The 27,211-nt window shown below is 39.7% G+C and overlaps 1 protein-coding gene and 1 pseudogene across 2 annotated transcripts in view; both read left to right on the top strand.

Moving 5' to 3' along the window:
* LOC137252150 (GTP-binding protein Rhes) overlaps nucleotides 1–27,211 on the top strand; it is a 235,748-nt gene that overhangs the window by 122,900 nt on the left and 85,637 nt on the right. The window lies entirely within an intron of this gene.
* On the top strand, nucleotides 1,065–26,760 carry LOC137254367 (uncharacterized; annotated as a pseudogene).

Genomic DNA, 27,211 nt, shown 5'->3' with positions numbered 1-27,211 from the left:
TTATCATCGAGCTGGATCCTTATTGCCGTATCCTGATGCTGATCATCAATTTTTGCAAATCTATTTTACCGGAGATGCTAATTGTGAATTGGATGGGCGTTGTACAATTGCTGCGCATGCAAGGCGACAAATTGTTTCTGAACTTCAAACCTTCTTACATCAGTACAATGAATTAATTCGATTGTTTAAAACCGCTCTCGATCGTATGCCATCTGATGATCACAGAATCGTTATAAGGGCTGACAAAACGCCCTTTGGAGAGCATGCGGCAATTGTGATTGTTGGATACCAGTTTCAATCTCGCGATATTGTGCTAAATCGAAGAAATGAAGAATTAGGGCGTGTTTCATAGCTTCACCGCAGCTATGATGCATTACAATATCCATTATTGCACTGGAAAGGTGACGACGGCTATCATATCAATATACGAATGATAGATCCACGAACCGGTAAAATTAAATGAATTCAATTTAATATGTATTGTATTTATTTCATAACAAGAAGACATGACTTTAATTTTCTGACAATGCATTCATCAAAGGTCGTGACGTACAAAAAACAGTTAGAGCGATGAATTATTATTCGTATAGATTCATGATTCGCCCACAAGAAGACAACTTTATTATGCGATGTGGCAAACTTTTCCACCAATACGTTGTTGACATGTATGCGAAAATTGAAGCAGAACGCCTTAATTATCTTCGCTTCAATCAAGCCAAATTACGATCGGAAGAATACATACACTTGCGAGATGCAATAGTGAATGATGGCAATGTTAATGATATCGGACGTTTAACAATTTTATCATCGACAAATGTTGGCAGTCCGCGCCACATGCACGAATATACGCAAGATGCAATGTCATACGTTCGCAAATATAGTCGTCGCGACCTATTCATAACATTCACATGCAATCCACAGTGATCTAACATAAAAAACAATTTATTTGATGGTCAGAATCCAACAGATCGACACGATATAACAGCACGTGTATTTCGACAAAAAGTAAGAGCACTGATGGATTTGATTATCAAATTGCGAACTTTTGGGAAGGTGCGTGCTGGATGTATTCGATTGAATGGCAAAAGATAGGGCTACCGCACGCGCATATCTTGATATGGCTGGTTCGTAAAATAACACCCGATCAAATTGATATCATTATATCAGCTGAAATTCCAGATGAAATTAGTGATCCAGAATTATTTGAAGTTGTCACGAAAAATATGATCCATGGCCCTTGCGGTCAGATAAATATGAATTCGCCATGCATGATCGATGGAAAATGTTCAAAACGGTATCCAAGAGCATTAACTTCGGATACTATTACAGGTTCCGACGGATATCCGTTGTACCGGCGTCGGTCACTGGAGGATAATGGCCATACAACAACAATTAAAATACGCAATCAAGACGTTGAAGTTGACAATCGTTGGATTGTGCCTTATTCGCCACTATTGTCAAAAGTATTTCAGGCTCACATAAATGTTGTGTACTGTAATTCTGTGAAATCGATTAAATACATTTGCAAATATGTGAATAAAGGCAGTGATATGGCTGTTTATGGAGTAGCACAATATCAAATGGGGCGCTATATTAGCACTAATGAAGCTCTTTGGAGAACTTATTCATTTCCAATTCATGAGCGATATCCTGCTGTGGTTCAATTGGCTGTTCATCTTGAAAATGGCCAGCGTGTGTCTTTTACCGTTACAAATGTACAGCAGAGAGCAGCGCAACCACCAGCAACAACATTAACTTCATTCTTTCAATTGTGCGAAAGCGATAACTTTGCCAGAACGTTGATGTATTCAGATGTAACGCATTATTTCACTTGGACTGCAAAGAAATGGCAACGACGTAAACAAGGAACACCTCTTGATGGCCATCCGGGCATTTTTTTTGCAGATACCATGGGAAGATTGTACACAGTTCATCCACACAATGCAGAAAGTTATCATTTGCGATTGTTGTTAGTAAATGTTGTTGGGCCACGTTCATTTCAACATTTGTGAAGAGTGAATGGCCATTTATGTATGACGTATCGTGAAGCATGCGAGCAATTAGGTTTGCTTGAAAATGATGCGCATTGGGATTTAACGCTTCACGATGCATGGATTGCTTCTTCTCCACATCAAATACGTATCTTATATGCCATGATCGCGTCATCATGTTTTCCATAAAATCCTCTTGAATTGTGGAATAAATACAAAGAATTTATGGCAGAAGACTATTTGATTCGAATGCGTCATCACACAAGAAACACTGATTTGCTGATTTCATTGGTAATGTATAATGAGGCATTGATAGCGATTGAAGATATGTGCCTTACGATTGCAAATAAAGGATTAGGGCAATTAGGTTTGTCACCACCCAATCGTCCAATGCATAATTTATTTGATCGAGAATTGCAACGTGAACAACAGTATGATCCCAATGAATTGCAAACATTTGTGAATTTGAATGTTCCTAAATAAAATAACCATCAAAAACCTGTCTATGATACCATCATCCAAGCGGTACAAAATGAAGTCGGTGAATTATATTTTTTGGATGCGAATGTGGTACCGGAAAAACATTTGTGATATCACTAATTTTGGCAGCCATTCGATCGCAACGAAAAATTGCATTGGCACTTGCTTCGTCGGGAATCGCTGCTACTCTATTGGATGGTGGACGAACAGTGCACTCTGCATTAAAATTGCCGTTGAATGTTCAGGTATGCTTACATTTATTAATTGATCACTTTAAAATTTAATCTATATTAATTAAAATGTAATTATTTTCAAACTAACAGGTGATTGAACATCCCACGTACAATATTTCAAGAAATTCTGCGAAGGCAAAAGTTTTGCAACAAGCAGCAGTTATTCTATTGGATGAGTGTACAATGATGCATAAAAAATCGCTGGAAGCATTACACCGTAAAATGCAAGATCTACGTCAGAATCAAGAAATTTTTGGTGTTGCATTAATATTATTGTTAGGGGATTTTGGACAAATATTGACTGTGGTTCCAAGATCAACACCGGCGGATGAGATCAACGTATGTTTAAATTCTTCTCTTTTGTGGCGACATGTGCAAAAATTGACATTGAACATAAATATGCGCGTTCAATTCCACTACGACCAATCTGCAGATCGGTTCTCGAAGCAATTGTTAGATATTGGCAATGGAAAAGTTCGAGTCGATAATACAAATGGATTGATTACATTGCCGAACAATTTTTGTACCATTCTCCAATCAACAGAAGAGTTGATTGAAAGTGTGTTTCCAAATATTGTTCAAAATTACAGGAATCACAATTGGTTGAGAGAACGCGCAGTACTGGCACCAAAAAATTTACATGTCAATGCAATCAATTATCAGATTCAAGAAAAATTGCCAGGTGCAGTAACATCATATAAATCTGTTGATAGCGCAATGAATGCAGATGATGCAGTGAATTATCCAATTGAATTTTTGAATTCATTGGAACCACCTGGTATGCCACCGCATTATTTGAATTTAAAGGTTGGCTCATCAATTATTTTACTGCGGAATTTAGATGCACCAAAACTGTGCAATGGCACAAGATTAGTAGTAAAAAAATTGATGCGAATTTAATTGAAGCGACAATATTAACCGAAGCAGCGAAAAATTAAATTGTACTCATACCACGTATTCCACTGATGCCAACAGACATGCCATTTGAATTTAAGCGTTTGCAATTCCTAGTGCGTCTATCATTTGTCATGTCAATCAATAAGGCACAAGGACAAACGCTTCAAATATGCGGATTAAATTTGGAGGAGCCGTGCTTTTCACATGGACAGCTATACGTGGCCTGCTCAAGAGTTGGAACTCCAAATTGTTTGTTTGTGCTCGTTTCCAATGGGCAAACTAAAAACATTGTATATCCGAATGTTTTGGATTGACATTAATAATTTTGAAATACAATGCATCCATTTCATAAAAAAAATTTATAATCTTTCTTTCTTTTTTTGGTTGGTTGCTACGAAGTGCAACGGGGTCCGCTAGTAGTATATATTTTTGTCTAAAAACATCATAGATATCGGTGGTATATATATTATATACCCCATATAAATTGTAATTTCTGTCCACTTTTCAACGGTTAAAAGCGGCAAATTTCATCAAATACTTGCGCTTACGTCATATATTGTTGAGACAAGTGATTTATGTCCTGCAAAAATCGCGAGTATGCATGCATGTGTGGAGTATTCGCAATGGATCAAGCGAGTGCTCCAAAATTAACCACAATTCATACAAAAAATGTGGTCCAATTAACATTGCGATATCCTAGGACTAGACCATATACTCCAGCTCCGCTTTACATCAGAGTAATTCATGGAGTATCCACAGTCCAATAAACATCGTGTAGTGATTACAATCGTTAAAAACGATCAATGATCGGCTTACAATATGTTCGTGTAGAAACATGAGTTGGTCCATCGCTACATTACAGTGGTGTAGAATGGTAAGTACTCCAGTATGACACAAGTGGAGCACATGGTCCAACAATTTTGCACGGTGGTCATAGCCATTTCATGCAGACCATAAAAAAGGTGAAACTTTGCATCCTCACAACAAGCACCTACGTATTTTTATACTCAGCGTTCTTTGCACACAGAGTATACTAACTTTGATTGGATAACGGTTGGTTGTACAGGTATAAAGGAATCGAGATAAATATCAAAATCATCAGTATCGAAAAAAAATTTGATTGAGCCATGTCCGTCCGTCCGTCCGTCTGTCCGTTAACACGATAACTTAAGTAAATTTTGGGGTATCTTGATAAAATTTAGCATGTTGGTTCCTGGGCACTCATCTCAGATCGCTATTTAAAATGAACGATATCGGACTATAACCACGCCCACTTTTTCGATATCGAAAATTTCGAAATATCCAAAAGTGCGATAATTAATTACCAAACATGGATAAAGCGATGAAACTTGGTAGATGGGTTAACCTTATGATGCAGAACAGAAAATTAGTAAAATTTTGAACAACGAGCGTGGCACCGCCCACTTTTAAAAGAAGGTAATTTAAAAGTTTTTCAAGCTGTAATTTGGCATTCGTTGAAGATATTATGATGAAATTTGACAGGAACGTTACTCCTATTAATGTATGTGTGCTAAATAAAAATTAGCAAAACGTATGAAGAACACGCCCACTTTAAAAAAAAATTTTAAAAGCCAAATTTTAACAAAAAATTTAATATCTTTACAGTATATAAGTAAACTATGTCAACATTCAACTCCAGTAATGATATGGTGCAACAAAATACAAAAATAAAAGAAAATTTCAAAATGGGCGTGGCTCCACCCTTTTTCACTTAATTTGTCTAGAATACTTTTAATGCCATAAATCGAACAAAAATTTACCATTCCTTGTGAAATTTGGTAGGGGCATAGATTTTAGGACAATAGCTGTTTTCAGTGAAAATTGGCGAAATCGGTTGAAGCTGCGCCCAGTTTTTATACACAGTCGACCGTCTGTTCTTCCCCTCGGCCGTTAACACAATAACTTGAGCAAAAATCGATATATCTTTTCTAAACTTAGTTCACGTATTTATCTGAACTCACCTTATAGTGGTATTAAAAATGGGCAAAATCCAACTATGACCACGCCCGCCTTTTCGATATCGAAAATTTAAAAAAATTAAAAAAAAAAAATGCCATAATTCTATACCAAATACGAAAAAAGGGATGAGACATTGCGATTGGATTGGTTTTTTGACGCAAAGTATACATAACTTTAGAAAAAACTTTATAAAATGGGTACCATATTAAGTAGAGGAAAATGAAAAAGTTCTGCAGGGCAAAACCAAAAGCCCTTGGAATCATGGCCGGAATACTGTTCGTGGTATTATATCTAATCTAATATCTAATATCTAATATATATTATAAATGGCAAAGTTTGGATGTGAAGATGTTTGGATGTTTGGATGTTTGGATGTTTGGATGTTTGTCCAGACGTTTGTCTTTGTGACTCAATAACGCAAGAACGGCTGGACCGATTTGGATGAAATTTTGCACACATATAGCCAATAGTCTAGAAGGATCTACTAACTATATATTTTTGAAAAGGGGCGTGGTCCCCGCCCCCTAGGAACAGTTATAATTTAATTATTATATTTTTTCGTCTTTGCGACTGAATCACGCCAGAATGGCTACACGGATTTTGATGAAATTTGGGACACAGACAGTAGTATACTAGCGAAATTTTTTTCGAACATGGAAAGCGGGGTTGGGTCCCACGACCCCTTCGAGAAATTATTTTTCAATAATTTTTACACATTATAACTTTACGTATACTGGCCTTCACCAATATCACAGACTCAAAGGGGTCAAATAAGTCGAGGGCTTACAAAGTAAGCAGTGACACCCTCCGCCAGCCCCCCTTCCTTTATCGCCCCCTCTGGTGTAAAATCTATAAATTGTTATAACTCAATATAAATTTTCTCCTAAATCAATAGTTTTGGTATCTGGTACATACAGAAGGAGATCTAGACAATTTTGGAGGAACGATCAGTGGTCCTCTCCTCTACTCCCGCAAACCGCCCTCCATCAATTGTTTTTATTAGCACGCTTTTATTAGCTTTACCTGTATGTTTCTATGTAACTTTTTATTCGCTCCAATTCGCCTGCTGCCTTATTAACATGGTTTTATAATTAGCTTCACCTTATTTGTAATCCCGTAAGGGTCATATCGAGACCCTCCGGGATCATTTCTGGATGGTTTTCGGGATCGGTCCGGGATTACGCCGGGGTAATTTCGGGACTTTTTCGGGACTATTTCGGGATAATTTTGGGACCCTTCCGGGATCATTTCTGTATAGTTTTCGGGATCCGTCCGGGATCCCGTCGGGGTTATTTTGGGACATTTTCGGGACTATTCCGGAATCATTTCGGGACTATTTCGCGATCATTTGGGGACCCTTCCGGCATCATTTCTGGATGGTTTTCGGGATCCGTCCGGGATCCCGTCGGGGTACTTTCGGGATCATTTGCGTACCTTCAAGAGATAAATTCTTGATGGTTTCCGGGATCATTACGGGACTTTTTCGGGGTCAGTTTGGGTCCTTGCCGTAATCATTCCTGGATGGTTTTAGGGATCCGTCCGGGATCCCGTCGGGACCATTTCGGGGCTATTTCGGGATCATTAGGGGTATCTTCCGGCATCATTTCTGCATGGTTTTCGAGATCCGTCCGCGATCCCGTCAGGGTCATTTCGGGACTATTTCGGGATAATTTGGGGTACCTGCCTGCATCATTTCTGGATGGTTTTCGGTATCCGTCCGGGATCCCGTCGGTGTCATTTCGGGACCATTTGGGGTCCATTCCGGTATCATTTCTGGATGGTTTTCGGGATCCGTCCGGGATCCTGTCGGGGTCATTTTGGGACTTTTGCGGTATCATTTGGGGTCTCTTCCGGCATCATTTCTGGACGGTTTTCGGGATCCGTCCGGGACCCTGTCGGGGTCATTTTGGGACTTTTGCGAGATCATTTGGGGTCTCTTCCGGCATCATTTCTGGATGGTTTACGGGATCCGTCCGGGATCCTGTCGGGGTCATTTTGGGACTTTTGCGGGATCATTTGGGGTCTCTTCCGGCATCATTTCTGGATGGTTTTTGGGATCCGTCCGGGACCCTGTCGGGGTCATTTTGGGACTTTTGCGGGATCATTTGGGGTCTCTTCCGGCATCATTTCTGGATGGTTTTCGGGATCCGTCCGGGATCCTGTCGGGGCCATTTTGGGACTTTTGCGGGATCATTTGGGGTCTCTTCCGGCATCATTTCTGGATGGTTTACGGAATCCGTCCGGGACCCTGTCGGGGTCATTTTGGGACTTTAGCGGGATCATTTGGGGTCTCCTCCGGCATCATTTCTGGATGGTTTTCGGGATCCGTCCGGGATCCCGTCGATGTAATTTCGGGACTATTTCGGCATCATTTGGGGTACCTTCCAGTATCAATTCTAGATGGTTTTCGTGATCCGTCCGGGATCCCGTCGGAGTCATTTCGGAATTTTTTCTCGACTAATACAGGATCATTTGGGGACCCTATCGGCATCATTTCTGGATGGTTTTCGGGATCCGTCCGCGATCCCGTCAGTGTCATTTCGGGACTATTTCCGGATAATTTGGGGTACCTGCCGGCATCATTTCTGGATGGTTTTCGGTATCCGTCCGGGATCCCGTCGGTGTCATTTCGGGACCATTTGGGGTCCATTCCGGCATCATTTCTGGATGGTTTTCGGGATACGTCCGGGATCCTGTCGGGATCATTTTGGGACTTTTGCGGGATCATTTGGGGTCTCTTCCGGCATCATTTCTGGATGGTTTTCGGGATCCGTCCGGGATCCTGTCGGGGTCATTTTGGGACTTTTGCGGGATCATTTGGGGTCTCTTCCGGCATCATTTCTGGATGGTTTACAGGATCCGTCCGGGATCCTGTCGGGGTCATTTTGAGACTTTTGCGGGATCATTTGGGGTCTCTTCCGGCATCATTTCTGTATGGTTTTCGGGATCCGTCCGGGATCCTGTCGGGGTCATTTTGGGCCTTTTGCGGGATCATTTGGGTTCTCTTCCGGCATCATTTCTGGATGGTTTACGGGATCCGTCCGGGATCCTGTCGGGGTCATTTTGGGACTTTTGCGGGATCATTTGGGGTCTCTCCCGGCATCATTTCTGGATGGTTTTCGGGATCCGTCCGGGATCCTGTCGGGGTCATTTTGGGACTTTTGCGGGATCATTTGGGGTCTCTTCCGGCATCATTTCTGGATGGTTTACGAGATCAGTCCGGGATCCTGTCGGGGTCATTTTGGGACTTTTGCGGGATCATTTGGGGTCTCTTCCGGCATCATTTCGGGATGGTTTACGGGACCCGTCCGGGACCCTGTCGGGGTCATTTTGGGTCTTTAGCGGGATCATTTGGGGTCTCCTCCGGCATCATTTCTGGATGGTTTTCGGGATCCGTCCGGGATCCTGTCGGGGTCATTTTGGGACCTTTGCGGGATCATTTGGGGTCTCTTCCGGCATCATTTCTAGATGGTTTTCGGGATCCATCCGGGATCCCGTCGATGTCATTTCGGGACTATTTCGGCATCATTTGGGGTACCTTCCGGTATCAATTCTAGATGGTTTTCGGGATCCGTCCGGGATCCCGTCGGAGTCATTTCGGAACTTTTTCTCGACTAATACAGGATCATTTGTGGACCCTTTCGGCATCATTTTTGGATAGTTTTAGGGATCCGTTCGGGATCCCGACGGGGTCATACCGGGACCATTTGGGGTACCTACCGGCATCATTTCTGGATGGTTTACGGGATCCGTCCGGGACCCTGTCGGGGTCATTTTGGGACTTTAGCGGGATCATTTGGAATCCGTCCGGGATTCCGTCGGCGTAATTTCGGCACTATTAGAGGGTTATTTGGGGACCTTTCCGGAATCATTTCTGGATAGTTTTAGGGATCCGTTCGGGATCCCGACGGGGTCATACCGGGACCATTTGGGGTACCTACCGGCATCATTTCTGGTTGGTTTTCGGGATCCGTCCGGGATCCCGTCGGGATTATTTCGGCACTGTTTCGGGATCATTTGGGTACCTACCTTCATCATTTCTGGATGATTTTCGGGATCTGTCCGGGATCCCGTCGGAGTTATTTCGGGGTAATTTTGGGACCCATCCAGGATAATTTCTTCATGATTTTCGGGATGGGTCTGAATTTTTCGTGACTTTCGGGACTATTTCGGGATCATTTGCGGCACCTTCAGAGATCAATTCTGGATGGTTTGTGGACTTTTCCGGGATCATTTGGGGATCCCTCCAGGGTCATTTCTGGATGGTTTTCGGTATCCCGTCAGGGTCATTTCGGGCCTTTTTCGTGACTACTATTTCGGAATCCGGGATAATTTCTGACCGATTTTCGGGATTTGTCCGGGATCCCGTCAGAGTTTTTTCGGGACTTTTTCGGACTATATCGGGATCATTTGCGGACCGTTCAGGAATCAAATCTGGATGGTTTTCGGGATCCGTCCGGGATCCTGTCAGCGTCATTTCGGGACTTTTCGTGACTACTTCGGGATTATTTTGGGATCCTTCCGGCATCATTTCTGGATAGTTTTCGAGATTTGTCCAGGATCCCGTCGGCATCATTTTGTGACTATTTGGTGTCATTTAGGGACACTTCCGGGATCATTTTAGGTCTCTTCGAAACCGGTAATTCAGCACACATGGCCGTGGATTTACGGCAAATTATTCGTAATTAAAATTCGGTATGTTTTATCTTTAATATATCATAGCTTTTTCGTTCTATTTTTAAATGAATCCTGTAACGAACTATTACAACTATAATTAAAATTTTTGTAATATTTTAACCAACTAAATACCCGAAAAAGCAACACTGCTTTCATTTAAAAACTTCTTTTTGGTTTTAGCTAATTGCAGTTTCACTCCTTTGTTCTATGAGTAGTAATTCTTTCACCCCTGTCATATCAATTAATTTAACTTAGAAACAAAATGTATTTTTTTTAATTCGAAAAAAGTGTATTGTACTATTCATGTAAGCGTGCCCATCAGCTCAGTTCTTTTTTTTACTGTATTAAAAAATAAACTACATTGACAGAAAAAATTTTTAAACAGACAACTTTATAAACAGGTTAACGTGAATAGCACATATATTTTATTTTCTCCTTGCGGACGGGGCCGCGGGTAAAGGCTAGTATATTATAAATGGCAAAGTTTGGATGTGAAGATGTTTGGATGTTTAGATGTTTGGATGTTTGGATGTTTGGATGTTTGGATGTTTGGATGTTTGTCCAGACGTTTGTCTTTGTGACTCAATCACGCAAGAACGGCTGGACCGCTTTGGATGAAATTTTGCACACATATAGCCAATAGTCTAGAAGGATCTACTAGCTATATATTTTTCAAAAGGGGCGTGGTCTCCGCCCCCTAGGAACAGTTATAATTTAATTATTATATTTTTTCGTCTTTGCGACTGAATCACTCCAGAATGGCTACACGGATTTTGATGAAATTTGGGACACAGACAGTAGTCTACTAGCGAAATTTTTTTCGAACATGGAAAGAGGGGTGGGGTCCCACGACCCCTTCGAGAAATTATTTTTCAATAATTTTTACACATTATAACTTTACGTATACTGGCCTTCACCAATACCACAGACTCAAGGGGTCAAATAAGTCGAGGGCTTACAAAGTAAGCAGTGACACCCTCCGCCCGCCCCCCTTTATCTCCCCCTCTGGTGTAAAATCTATAAATTGTTATAACTCAATATACATTTTCTCCTAAATCAATAGTTTTTGGTATCTGGTACATACAGAACGAGATCTAGACAATCTTGGAGGAACGATCAGTGGTCCTCTCCTCTACTCCCGCCATCCGCCCTCCATCAATTGTTTTTATTAGCACGCTTTTATTAGCTTTACCTGTATGTTTCTATGTAACTTTTTATTCGCTCCAATGCGCCTGCTGCCTTATTAACATGGTTTTATAATTAGCTTCACCTTATTTGTAATCCCGTAAGGGTCATATCGAGACCCTTCCGGGATCATTTCTGGATGGTTTTCGGGATCGGTCCGGGATTACGCCGGGGTAATTTCGGGACTTTTTCGGGACTATTTCGGGATCATTTTGGGACCCTTCCGGGATCATTTCTGTACAGTTCTCGGGATCCGTCCGGGATCCCGTCGGGGTTATTTTGGGACATTTTCGGGACTATTCCGGAATCATTTCGGGACTATTTCGCGCTTATTTGGGGACCCTTCCGGCATCATTTCTGGATGGTTTTCGGGATCCGTCCGGGATCTCGTCGGGGTCATTTTGGGACTTTTTCGGGATCATTTGGGGGCCCTTCCGGCATCATTTCTGGATGTTTTTCGGGATCCGTCCGGGATCTCGTCGGGGTCATTTGGGGACTTTTTCGGGATCATTTGGGGGCTCTTCCGGCATCATTTCTGGATGGTTTTCGGGATCCGTCCGGGATCTCGTCGGGGTCATTTGGGGACTTTTTCGGGATAATTTGGGGGCTCTTCCGGCATCATTTCTGTATGGTTTTCGGGATCCGTCCGGGATCTCGTCGGGGTCATTTGGGGACTTTTTCGGGATCATTTTGGGGACTTTTCGGGATCATTTTGGGGCTCTTCCGGCATCATTTCTGGATGGTTTTCGGTATCCGTCCGGGATCCCGTTGGAGTCATTTCGTGACTTTTACGCAACTAATACGGGATCATTTGGGATCCCTTTCGGCATCATTTCTGGGTGGTTTTCGGGACCGTCTAGGATCCCGTCGGGGTCTTTTCGGGACTTTTTCGCGACTAATACGGGATCATTTGGGAACCCTTTCGGCATCATTTCTGGATGGTTTTCGGGATCCGTCCGGGATCCCATCAGGGTAATTTCGGCACTATTAGGGTATCATTTGGGAACCTTTCCGGCATCATTTCTGGATAATTTTCGGGATCCGTCCGGGATGCCGACGAAGTCATTTCGGGACTATTTCGGGATCATTTGGGATACCTACCGGCATCATTTCTGGATGGTTTTTGGGATTCGTCCGGGATCCCGTCGTGGTCATTTCGGGACTTTTGCTCGACTAATACGGGATCATTTGCGGACCCTTTAGGAATGGATAGTTGTCGAGATCCCGTCACGGTCATTTCGGGACTATTAAGAGATCATTTGAGGACCTTTCCGGCATCATTTCTGGATTGTTTGCGGAATCCTTTCGGGATCCCGTCAGGGTCATTTTGGGACTTTTTCGGATCATTTAAGGATGGCTTTCAGGATTCGTCCGGGAACCCGTCAGGGTAATTTCTGGACTTTTCCGAGACTATTTCGGGATCATTTTGGGACCTTCCCAAGATAATTTCTGGATGGATTTCGGGATTTGTCCGGGATGCCCTCAGGGTCATTTTGGGACTATTAGGTGAGCATTTGAGGACCGTTCCGGCATCACTTCTGGATGGTTTTCGGTATCCGTTCAGATTCCCGTCGGAATAATTGCGGGACTTTTTCGGGATCATTGGGGTCCCTTCCGACATCATTTCTGGATAGTTTTTGGGATTCGTCCGGCATCCCGTCGGGGTCATTTCGGGACTTTTTCTCGACTAATACGGGATCATTTGCGGGCCCTTTCGGTATCATTTCTGGATAGTTGTCGGGATCCGTTCGGGATCCCGTCAGGGTCTTTTCGGAACTATTGGGAGACCATTTGAGGACCTTTCCGGCATCATTTCTGGTTAGTTTTCGGGATCCTTTCCGGGTCCCATCAGGGTCATTTCGGGACTTTTTCGGCATCATTTAAGATTGGTTTTCAGGATTCGTCCGGGATCCGTCAGGGTAATTTCTGGACTTTTCCCAGACTATTTCGGGATAATTTTGGGACCCTCCCAAGATCATTTCTGGATGGATTTCGGGATCTGTCCGGGATGCCGTCAGGGTCATTTTGGGACTATTAGGTGATCATTTGAGGACCTTTTCGGCATCACTTCTGGATGATTTTCGGTATCCGCTCAGGATCCCGTCGGAATTATTGCGGGACTTTTTCGGGATCATTTGGTGTCCCTTCCGGCATCATTTCTGGATGGTTTTTGGGATTCGTCCGGCATCCCGTCGGGTTAATTTCGGGACTTTTTCTCGACTAATACGGGATCATTTGCGGGCCCTTTCGGCATCATTTCTAGATAGTTGTCGGGATCCGTTCGGGATCCCATCAGGGTAATTTCGGGACTATTAGGGGATCATTTGGGAACCTTTCCGGCATCATTTCTGGATAATTTTCGGGATCCGTCCGGGATGCCGACGAGGTCATTTCGGGACTATTTCGGGATCATTTGGGATACCTACCGGCATCATTTCTGGATAGTTTTTGGGATTCGTCCGGGATCCCGTCGTGGTCATTTCGGGACTTTTTCTCGACTAATACGGGATCATTTGCGGACCCTTTAGGAATGGATAGTTGTCGGGATCCCGTCACGGTCATTTCGGGACTATTAAGAGATCATTTGAGGACCTTTCCGGCATCATTTCTGGATAGTTTTCGGGATCCTTTCGGGGTCCAGTCAGGGTCATTTCGGGACTTTTTCGGGATCATTTAGAGATGGCTTTCAGGATTCGTCCGGGAACCCGTCAGGGTAATTTCTGAACTTTTCCGAGACTATTTCGGGATAATTTTGGGACCTTCCCAAGATCATTTCTGGATGCATTTTGGGATCAGTCCGGGATGCCGTCAGGGTCATTTTGGTATTAGGCGATCATTTGAGGACCTTTCCGGCATCGCTTCTGGATGGTTTTCGGTATCCGATCAGGATCCCCTCAGAATCATTGCGGGACTTTTTCGGGATCATTTGGGGTCCCTCCCAAGATCATTTCTGGATGGATTTCGGGATCTGTCCGGGATCCCGTCAGGGTCATTTAGGGGTGCGTTCGAGATCCCGTCAGGGTCATTTCGGGACTTCTTCGGGACTATATCGGGATCATTTCTGGATGGTTTATGGGATCCGTCCATGACCCCTTAAGGGCCATCCGAGACTATTCGGGATCATTTTGGGACCTTCCCAAGATAATTTCTGGATGGATTTCGGGATTTGTCCGGGATGCCCTCAGGGTCATTTTGGGACTATTAGGTGAGCATTTGAGGACCTTTCCGGCATCACTTCTGGATGATTTTCGGTATCCGTTCGGGATCCCGTCGGAATCAATGCGAGACTTTTACGGAATCATTTGGGATTCCTTCCGGCATCATTTCTGGATGGTTTTCGGGATTTGTCCGGGATCCTGTCGGGGTTATTTCGGGACCTTTTCGGGGCTAATACGGGATCATTTGGGGATCCTCTAGGGGTCGTTTCGTGACTTTTTCTGTATTATTTCGGGATCATTTTGGGACCCTTTCGGCATAATTTCTTGATGGTTTGCCGGATCCATCAGGGTCATTTCGGGACCATTTTGGGATCATTTGGGGACCCTTCCGAGATCATATCTGGATCCGTCCGGGATGCCGTAGGAGCCATTTCGGGATTTTTGTTACTTTTCCGGGATAGTTTTTGCACCCTTCCGGGATCATTTCTGGATCTGTGCGGGATCCCATCTGGGTCAATTCCGGACTATTTAGGGATCATTTTGGAATCCTTCCGGAATCATTTCTGTATTGTTTTCGCGATCCATCGTGGACCCCCTCGGAGCCATTTCGGAACTTTTTCTGGAGTTAGTCGGGATAATTTAGGGACCCTTCCTGGATATTTTCTGGATGGTTTTTGAGATCCGCCCGGGAGCCCGTCAGGGTCATTTCGGAACCTTTTCGGGATCATTTTGGAACACCTTCAGGGATCATTTCTGTGTGGTTCTTTGGATACGTCTAGAATCGTGTCGCTCTAATTTCGGGTTTTTTTGGGACTATTCGGGGAACTTTTGGAGACCCTTTCGGGGCATTTCTGGATGGTTTTCGGGATCCGTCCGCGATAGCGTTGGGGTCATTTCATAGCTGTTTCTGGATAATTTCGGGATAATTTGGGATCATATCAGGTTATCAGCTCATTTAGTTCTTTTTTTTACTCAATTACAAAAATAAAATGCATTAGACAGAAAACAAAATTTTAAACAGTTAATAAGCAGGCTAACGCGAATAGCCCATATATTTAAAATTTTCCTTGCGGACGGGGCCACGGGTAAAGGCTAGTAAATAAATAAATTAGCGGTACCCGACAAACGGTGTTCCTGGTCACCCTGGTCCACATTTTGGTGGATATCTCGAAAACGCCTTCAAATATACAACTAAGGGTCACTCCCTTTTAAAACCCTCATTAATACCTTTAATTTGATGCCCATATCGTACAAACTAATTCTAGAGTCACCCCTGGTCCACCTTTATGGCGACATCTCGAAAAGGCGTCCACCTACAAAACTATGGCCCATGCCCTTTTAAAATACTCTTTAATACCTTCAATTTGATACCCATGTCATACAAACACATTCCTAGGGTTACCCTAGGTTCATTTTCTTACTTGGTGGTTTTCCCTTATTTTGTCTCCAAAGCTCTCAGCTGAGTATGTAATGTTCGGTTACGCCCGAACTTAGCCTTCCTTACTTGTTTTACTTTAAATTTTTGTTTTATATTTATGTATCTTAAGAATCTCTTAGGTATGTGTACCTGTTCTCTATATATTTTATATATAATATACAGCCGATTATTTGGATATTAAGAATGGGATAAGATTATTGTTCAGCCCCATTCATGGAAGGTCTTCGGCACAGGCCAGTCCTTACTTGTTTGTTATAACAAAACACAAAATCGTTTGGTGAGCTGCGTTGCCCACTTTACGGCGTAATTTTACTGTAGGTTAACGCTAGGTTTAAGAGCTGTAAATATGAAAGCCAAAAGTTTCTGCGAAAAGTGAAAAAATGGAAAAAATAACTTAAAAATAGGCCACATCGAACGAAACGAAGGCAGAAAAATGAAAAGAAATAAAACAGATGAATACAAAATTATACTTTGACTTTATTAAGGTGATAATTAATCACGGAATTATTTGTTCATGGAAGTGGAAACTGAAAAACCTTATGAGAACAAATAAAATAATTAAAAAATTAATATTTTATTAAGAATTAACCAACTTGTTCGCAATAGTCGAATAACGATTTTGTAAGTCTGTCTTATATGAAACTTACTAGAGTATCCAGCGACAGAGTACTCCTTTTTGATACGGATGAGGGACCTGTTCTACGCTATGGACTGCAATGTATGACGGTGTGCTACAAATCCACCTTCCCGGAGGCACGGAAATTGTCGGCTTTGCAGCTGATATTGTCGCAGTATCAGTGGCCAATAAACTTGATCTGCTCCAAGCATTACGTAATGGCGCCTTGTGAGGAATAAAGGAATGGCTAAAGAACATGTAGCTGGAGAAGGCTAGCAATAAAGCAGAAGTGATTTTGGTGACCTCAAAGTGGAATGCGGTTGAGTTACTCCAAACCATAGGAGATCCTCAAATAAATTCAAGGACTTTCTTGAAATATCTAGGAGTAAAAATTTACTCAAAACTAACTTTTAAGGAGAACTTCAGGGCGATGAGGAGAAAGATTTTAGAGTTAGTGGAGCCCTAACGCTTATAATGCCCAACATCGGCGGCACAGGTGAAGCTACCCATCAGATATTATCCAACGTAACGAGCTCGATAATATTATATGCAGCACCAGCATGGCACGGATCTAAAACGGTCCACCAAAAAGACATACTAGCAGCCTACCGCGTTACAGCTATACGAATAGCATGTGCTTATCGGACGGTGTTCGACGACGCGATCCACGTTTTATCCAGGAAAATCCCAGTAGATTTACTCTCATTTGAAATGGCTGACCTATATGGCATTGGAATCAGCCGCCCATCTGAAGATTCTAAGAAAGGCGAAAGGTCACGCACAATAGTTAGGTGGCAAGAACGGTGGAAAGAATCGGGAAAAGGGCGCTGGAACTTCATACTGGTTTGGAATATAGCGGAATGGTACGAGCGAAAACAGGGCGAGCTAAATTACCGCCTTATACAGATATTGAGCGGGCACGGCGGCTTCAAGGAATATCTACATAAGCGTGGGATAGAGGAGGATCCTTTCTGTCCACATTATCCCTCCGAATTGGAAAGCACAGAACACGTATTGTTTCACTGCCCTCATTTTCACGGCGAAAGACTCTCTGTATACAGAGTTTTTGGAATAGAGCCTTCCATTCGGAATTTGATTCCCCGAATGTGAGGATAAATATATTGTTGAACTTTTGGCCATGAATTTTCGGATTATTTGGAAATTCTGCTGTCAGCAGCGAAGAATACATCGGAGAAATTTAGGTTAACGCCTATGAAGGCCACAAACACGCGTGAAGCCAGGGGGAGGGGGGTGCGTTAAACCCCCACAAAACCTCGTGGTATTATTTGAATAAAGGCAATTTAAATAATTCGTATATATATATTTTCTTATGTCGTATTTTCTAATTGCCAGAAAAAAACAACAGCGATAATGACATTAGAAAGAGTATGCATGTATATTAATTAAGCTGGTGTAGTATCGCGTGGAATTCATCTCATTTCAAACACGCTTAACAATACAAACGCTCGTTCATTGACCCAGGTAACTACCATAAGTTCATTCGCTTTCACTAACTCACCTAATGCTTTAATGCGTCATACCAAACTGCTCAAGCGGGAATCATATTGACAATTTGTAGGTCAATAATTTGCTGACAAGCATTCCTCACTATTGAGTCATGCACCTTTAGTATGTAAATATTAATGTAAGTATGTATATATGCATAGGTTAAGAACTTCTGTATAAATAGTAATGAATTTCGTCAATAAAGAACAATTGCAACAAATTGCAACAACTGCGATCCAATGCTACTCACCAGCGTTCGGCTCTTAATCATTTTTGGTTCAACTTTATTCTACATGGCGATCCTGCCAGTTTAGATTAATATCGGCAAAACTGCCAAAATAATCTAACTGACTAGAAATTCCGCCAAGCCTAAAAGTGGTAAAGTAAAATTCAGGATTCCTTACCAGGATTCCAACAGCAGAAATTGTAATTTCAATAAATGGAGCCTTTTCGTGCGAATTTTTAACAAATCTCAAGATGAAGAAGATCAGCATTACCCACTGGCAACGAGCGGGCATAATTCAAGTGGAATAAAAAGGAGATACGTTAGCAAATAAAGATCATCAGTAGAGGAACAACAAATAAAGAAACCTTTTATAAGTATATTTTTAAATTTCCAAAATTAATTGAGCGACCTTGCGACGCTTAACCATTAGCAAAAATTCCATTTTTGCTTAGGATTTTTTTTAAATAGTAGCAGATTTTAGAATGAACAGAATTAATTAAATGTAAAAGAAAAATAAATTAAAATCCAAAATTTATTTTATAGAGTGATTGTTGAATTAAATAAGTAAATTGGAATGTGGGCAAAATATTTTAAACATCCCATTGAGTGAGAAGACAAAGTAATTTTAGACGCAGGAACAGTAGATTACGAAAAGGAATTAAAATGGTTAAAACCTTTATGGAAAAAGATAGGCATGAATAGGGAACCCACAATTGAAGATTTAAACCATCCCACAACCAGGGAAGAAGAAACTGTGAGAATGATTCGAATGGTATTCCTCGAGAGAGCTTAAAATTAAATTGTAATAGCGTTGAAACTTTTTTTTGACTATGAAAGAAAATAAACTATACTAAGCTTGTAGATTATAAAATTTTTTTTGAAATTTTAAAATCCTTTTAACCTAAATAAAAATATTTTTAATTTAAAAATTTTAGACTTACAATTCTATAATACGAAGCTTATAAATAAACTGAAATATTTAAGATAAAGAATAAAATCAAAGGAATTTTATTAAAATTGCAATTTACCCCCTATTTTCAATGGAACAGAAAGTAACCACAGAAGGTTCAAAATGGCTTGGTGGACTAAGGTAGCTCAAGGCATCATGATAGCGATAGCCGGTTATGTAATAGGGAAGGAAAATTCGGAATCAACGGAAAATAGGTTATTAAAATATGAACCACCAACCGAAATAGATACGAAAAATTCGCCAAACGTTCCAGATGTTTGGTTAGCAGTTTTAATCTGTGTAATCGGGCTATTGATCATTGCAATAGCCATGATACTCAAAAGTTATATGAAATTTACTTTAAAATTACTATTTTAAAACAAATCTCAAAGCTAAGGAAGATCAATAAACAATCAAAGTATACCTCAAATAGTAAATCTCAAAATGTCACAATTGACAGTAAAGACACCCCTGCCTAAAGTGAACAGCAAATCAAGAAGTTGCATAATTTACATTTAATACCGCAGTAGTCCCTCAGGAAGTTATCAAAATAACATCCTTAAAGGCTGTCAAGGAAGATGATTTATACCACAGCCCCGATAAAATTCATGCCAGTGGATATATGCAAAATACAAAAACTTTAAAACCAGCTTATAACAACAGCAAGAATGAAGAAAAAGTCACAAAGAGAACATATATATATATTAAAGCGCTATATAAATTTGCAACAAAAGACTAGTCGCGCTCGTTTTCATCTTGGGATAGAAAAATGGTAGCATAAAAAATTTTCAAGCAACCTGATTGTTGAGGAAGTTATTGACTTAGGACAATATTCGACCAGGTTGAAATAAGCCGGCAATTCAGGACTTGAAATTTATAAGGAAAAACACAGTTATCCTTAGGGACAAATTGGTGATTACGAATTGAATATTTACTGCAGTAGGCGAATTTATAAAATAATAATTGGTACCCAAGTTCTCAAAGATCAAATAATTGCGCTAACCAAAAAGGTTGTGGATGTGACAATCCCGGTATAAAAATAATTCTTCATAAAAGGCATGACGATTCTGTCTTGGTGGCCGCTGCAGAAATCGCATGACAAATAAGATCAAAGAAATTGCTGGAAAATAGGGAAATTATCGAAAATATAAAAAGAACATTTAAAGATACGAAAAATGTTTGCACCCGCTGTACCTTCCACTTATCCATTAATAGAACTACTACCAATACATAGGTACCCCGCTCTTCCGTCAGCAACCCCTCTATTGTCTATGCAATTTTTTATAGATTTAACTTATTATGAATGAAAAAATTTCAAGTGAAAAAAAAAATTTTTTTGTATAATATGCGGAATTAGTTAAAAAATAATAATAAAATAAAATAAGTACAAAAATTCATTGCCTGGGTCTCAATAAAGAAAACCTCACAATCCAAGAGGTCATAATTTTACATATTAGGAAAAATACTTTACTTTAACCACCAATAGATTTAAATATGGACTGATTCAGTTAAGAAACCTCGTTTTTAGAGAAGTCATGATTTTAGGAAAAATATTTTTTACTTCAACTCCGGTAGAATAGAATAGGAAACACTTTTACTTTAACCTACACATATAATTCATAAGAATAGGTTTAAAACAGTATATAACATTTGCTAATAACCACAATGGATTTGAAAAAAAAAACCAAAACTATCTTACTATAAATATTCCAATTTACTCGTCATCAATAATGTAAACAAACAAAAAAAAAAAACAGTAATAAGTCAAATAAGTAAAAAACCACTTAATACAAAACATTTCTCACAACTACAAGCACATAACGACAAATGTACATATATATGATATTTCAAAAAAAGCACAAACAAAAGAACAATAGAAAAAAGATTTGTCACACATAATCGTAAACACTCAACCACAAAAAAAAAAAAAAAAACAAAAATTTTGCACTAAGAAAACAAAAATGTAGTCAAAATTACTCATTATAGTAAATATACGAAAACAAAAAAAATAGCAAAAGTCAGCCTATTATGAAAAGGCGAAAATCAGCATAACGGACACTGTATGTAAAGCAAATGCAAGCCAATAAAAACAACAAGAAAGCACATAAGCAAAAAGTTCACTGCTTATAGTATAAAGTTACCATTATGACATAAATTACAACTAAAATTCAAAATTTTTTATTTGGTAACACCAAGCAAGTTGACTGGGTCATTCAACGAAAAGTAAACAACGCGGCACACTTATCACAGTGACATTGGAGTGACCGTCTATAATTTAGCATAAAATTATATACGCTCACTTAAAAGGCCGATGGTGTAGTATCGCGTGGAATTCACCCCATTTCAAACACGCTTAACATTACAAACGCTCGTTCATTGACCCAGGTAACTACCATAAGTTCATTCGCTTTCACTAACTCACCTAATGCATTAATGGGGTAATGGTATCAAAAAGTTTCATAAATTTTGTTTTTTTTTTTATAAAAGCGGTATTCATGTATAAATTTCCATGCATCGTTAAATGCCAAAATTTTGTGCGTACTGCTATTTTCATGCTCAAAAAAATGCAAAATTGTTCTTGAATGTTTTTTGATCTGCGTACAGCGCTTAATAATACCGAAATGTTAGCTTTCGATTTCAAAATATTTTCGAAAGTATGTATGTATTCTGTTTTAAATACTTTCAGGGCCGCGGAGAGGGATTTTAAGTTAGATAAACTTTTTTGACACAATTTTATAAGCGCTATCTGTCAAAAATGCTTCAACTAATTTAAAATCAAATTTTATTTCGACTTCCGAATGACTTAAGTAGTCGCCATTGCCTTCAAATCACACTCCATACTACTCTAAAAAAAACGGAGAAAAAGTAAATCGTGATTGGCTCGTTTCGAGTGCAACAAAAGAAGCGCTCTTTTGTTTTCCATGCCGGCTTTTCTGCAAAATTTCCGAAAATACCTGATCAGTTTTGACAAAATCTTCAGGTTATTCTAAAGAAAAAGATTGAAAGAGGTCACACGACAAAATTCCTGAACATTAAAATAGTCAAAATCATAAAATTTGCTATATAGAGTGGCACCAATATGAAATGAGAATTCGAAATGCAAGTTCAGTGGATTTTCTCTTAGCGGAAACCCTTACTAATGAAGCAGCTCGCTGGAGTATCTTGAAACTGATCAGCAATTATGACCCCCTATTGCATGAAAATTTGGAGAAGGTGAGGGAATCTCAATGAATTACAAAACGAGTTCATAGAAATCTGTGTAAGTCAAGTAATTAGAAAGATAGAAGGCGAGTGAAAGTCCGTCAAGTATTACACAGTAATAGTGGATGCGACCCCTGATTCGGAGCATATTGAGCAGACTGTTTTTATATTGCGTTATGTTTTATTAGACAGGGACTCCGGAAAATGGAAAATCCAAGAACGCTTCTTAGAGTTTGTCCATTTTAACGCAAAAACAGGAGAAGCTATCGCTGAGCTGATTCGCATTCCCCTGGATGACTGCCGTGGGCAGGGGTATGGTAATGGCAGTAATATGAGCGGGCATTACAAAGGAGCGCAGAGTCATATCCTGAGAGATAACTCCCTGCCAATATTTGCACCTTGTGCTTGTCACAGTTTAAATTTATGTGGAGTACAAGCTACTGAATGTTGTGCAGAAGTCATCACATTTTTCGGTATTATGCAGAAAATGTATAATATCTTTAGCGCAAGCCCTCAGAGATGGGAAAAAACTAATTTCTTCTTGCACAACATGTCACAGACACGATGGTCTGCTCGTGTGGATAGAGTGAAACCTTTCCCAACTCACATTTCGCAAGAAAGCTATTAATGAAATCAAGCTTTTAAATCTGAGTTCAGAAACAGTAACGGATTTGGAAGATATTGAAGCATATATGGGGAAATATGAGTGTATCCTTTTAGCCTCCATTTGGCTCAAAGTGTTGACGGTAATCAACCATCGAAATCTGGTACTGCAAGCTAGAAATGTCACACTGGACGTGGAAACAGAAAATATACGTAGCCTGATTGATGAGTTGAAGAAATTCAGGGATCAATGGTCGATCATACTTCAAGAATGTAAGATTCTGGCAGGGAGTATAGGAGTTGTGTATACCTTCGCAGAGAAAAGAAGGAAGATAAGAAAGCGCCAGTTCGATGAATTACCTGGCGAATCACCTGAGTGTGATTCCAAAACTCAATTCAAACAGCAAGTTTTTTGCGTTCTTTTGGACTGCTTGATTGGTAACATGACAACACGTTTCGAAGCCGTATATGACATTGCGATTAAATTTAGTATTTTTTGGTAGTATCAGGATCTGACGGAAGAAGATCTCAGAGAAAAAGCAGCGGCATTCTGCACGATTTATGGTATCGATATTTCTACGGATCTAATAGATGAAATCATTCATCTCAAAGCCATCCAATTAGCAAATTTGGGATGTGATTCGCTGCCACCATTTCAACTTCTGAAGAAATTTCATTACTTGAAGATGGAAGTATTATTTCCGAACATCCGCATAGCATTAGGAATATTTTGCACACTTCCAGTCAGTGTGGCTGAAGGGGAGCGTTCTTTTAGTCTATTGTCTCGCGTGTAAAATTTCCCCCCTATTTCCCCCCCGTAGATCCGCGCCTGGATCCAACGCTACTCATCAGCGTTCGGCTCTTAATCATTTTTGGTTCAACTTTATTCTACACTGGGTCGATTTATTAACCCATAAAGATTTTTTCATTTTCAAGGCTCCAAATCATTTTTTATGCATATGTTTCCGTTACGCCCACCAATAATTATACCAAAATGATCAGGGGATGAGCTAAGTTGATTTAGCCATGCCCGTCTGTCCGTTTGTTTGAACGCAAACTAGTCCCTCAATTTTTGAAGATGTCTTGATGAAATTTGGTAAGCACGATTTTTTCAGACAACCATCTAGCCCAATACGCTAGCTTGTGGTAAAATTTGATGTTGCTAGCGGACAGACGGACATGGTTACATCAACTCAGCTCGTCCCCTGATCACTTTGGTATACCTAATGGTTTGTCTAACGGAAACATATACATAAAAAATGATTTGGAGCCTTGAAAATCAAAAAAAATCGATTTCGACCAAAACAAGTCCCAAAAACCAAAGAAAAAAATTTTTTTTAAACTGTTAATGCCAACATTTTTATCGCATAATTTTAAGTGGGATAGGAACTATGAGAAAAATTCGTTTTCATCGGCAACACTTTTGCACGTTTCTGAAATAACCCTAAAAAAATGGCGAAAAAATAAATTTTTTCACCAGAACACTTCTCAAAACCCAAAAAATATTTTTTTTTTTTTCAAAAAACTCTTATCGCTAAAGTTTTTAGCGGACAATTTTTAGTCGGACAGGATATACATGAAAATTTTAAAATCAAATGAAAATTTTTTAAGTAGGTCATGAAAAAGACCTTAAAAATCAAAAAAAAAAGTCAAAAAACTCAAATTTTGCATGTTCGAAAATTATTTTTTTGGGTATGCTGAGTGGAACTTTTTTTTCGTGAGCCTATCGAAAAATCGATGGCTTGATATTGGTTAACTTTCGTCCATGCAAATCAACCCAGCTTAATGTATATACAATAACACATAAATTTGGTAGTTTTTCTTAAAGCTGGTACACATTCGGCTTTTGCCTGGTTTTGGTGTTTGCGTTGCGCAAACAGCTGACTTTGAACACACACGTCTGGATTTCAACCCAACAAGCAAAATAAACGTATTGTAAGTTTTTAATAAGTTTTCTCAAAAAACATTAAGCTTACAAAAGCTTGATTTTTTGTTTATATATCGCTTAGAAAAAAGCGTCAAATAATCGAAACTGTTCCTTGCTTTGAAGCTTATAAAAAACTGCTAAAATAAGGCTTTTCATAAATATTTTTTTAATGCATTTTTAAACGATAGTTTTTATTCCTTTCTTTATTTCTTATTCAGTCTATGATTTACAATAATCTTATAGACAATTAGCAAAAGTTTCTTATACATATGTAAGTAAAAAGTGTTAAAAAATCAATTATTTCAATAATTTATACGTTGTTCATGTGCACACATATATAATTTCCTAGTTTCATGCATACATTACATCAAATTTAGCTGGAATTCTAACGCATTCTTGGAGAATTCACAAAGCGATTTAAATGCAGCCATTCTCTTTCATATACAAACGTTTATGTAAATAATTTAAAAATTTTGCAAGTTGAAAAAGTTGACAAATAAATTGTTCGTGTTTTTCTTTCTAAACTTTCACAATTTACTTTCACAGTTAAAATATTTATAAACGCTTACAAAATGGTTTCTGAAAAATATTAAAATATATTTTATATTGAAAACGCTTGTATGTTGTGTAACACAGCAAGTTTACCTTAAGCCAAATAAAAAACTTTTTAGTATAACCCCCCAATTTATTTCTGGGTGCGCCCCTGGCAACAAACAATAATGGCAAATCTCCGCGCGCATGGAACATAGTTGGAAGCCAAACAGGCGGCATAAATATGACATAGTCAGTTCGCAGTTATCACTAAAGGGTTAATAAGATATACGGGGACAATCCTGTCTGCTCCAACAATTTTAAAAGGTTTAACGCTTTCTACTGCCTACTTAATCCTCTCCTCTATTATATATGTAGCTACAGCCAGGTTTTCTGCAACTGCTTCAGTTGCGTTGAGGAGGTTTCCCACAAGATGTGTAACTAAGAGCAGGCTAGGTAGAGTTTTGCCATCTGTGCTAGCCAAGGTACCGTCAGGTCTTCATAAGGAGGTCAGTTTTGTCAGTGCCTTTGAAAGCAAGCATGGTAGCGCAGAAACTACTTAATGAAGTTCAATTCGCTTGTCTCAGCGGTAGGCCCGTAATATATTTTTATAATCTAAACATTCTAACTCATTGTCTTGGCTTTTTGATCTTTATTATTAAAACTGACTTAGGACAGAAATATAGGTTGATGGTTTTTCGTCACAGAATAATCAGTGAGGGTTATTTACATAACCGAACTTATTCCTCTCACTTTCCTGTAATAATGAAAGTCTTTGAGAAACTGCAGTTTAGCTTCTCCTCCAACTTTCTGTATCCCAATTTCAATTCCACGGTGGTCGCCTTACTTTCCATTGAGTTTGTAATATATGCATACATGCTTAACGGTACTTAAATTTAATAAATAGATTCCCAAAACGCAACCCAATATAAACCCTCAAGTTCACCCTCTCTACTAAATGTACAAGTAGAACTTTAACTAAGCGTTACTTTGCTAACAACGCATGAAGTATGTACCAATAACAACTAGCAAAAGTAAGCACTTAAATTTATCTCAACCGCGTGCTGATAACCACAAAAAGAGCGCTAACGAACATGCAGACGATTTACAAAACTCACGCAATGTGCAATTGCCCCAACAGCAGCGGCAGCTTACAACTTGAATTGAGTGGCAAATGTTGGTATTTCAACTTTAAAGCTTTTACTCAACCAAAGCTGCCACAAAGGAATGAACTTATATAACTATCCCAGCTAGCATTTTCATATATAAGGGAAATGAAAATAATTTATTTTTTATTAAACTCAAGAAAGCGTCTTAGGTAATCTTAATCATTCGTCGAGACAACATAATAAAATAATTGTGCCAATCGAGCTTCTTACATCTCCTTGTATGTTATTTCGTACTTTAAGAAATATCGATTATTCTTTTTGCCTTCTGCTTTCGTGGAATCACTGAACTGTCAAATAAATACACAAATAGTTGGTACAACAACTCTTTCACCACAAAAATAGTGGTAGAGTGTCATACATAACGTCACCTGTCACGTTCAAATCGAACTGCTGACTCATCGCTTGAATTGCACCGCTTATATACTAGTCAGTTTACTCGGCAAA

Source organism: Eurosta solidaginis, chromosome 5, assembly GCF_040869045.1.
Source record: "Eurosta solidaginis isolate ZX-2024a chromosome 5, ASM4086904v1, whole genome shotgun sequence".
NCBI classification, from domain to species: domain Eukaryota; kingdom Metazoa; phylum Arthropoda; class Insecta; order Diptera; family Tephritidae; genus Eurosta; species Eurosta solidaginis.
This window is presented reverse-complemented; position numbering and strand designations above follow the sequence as displayed.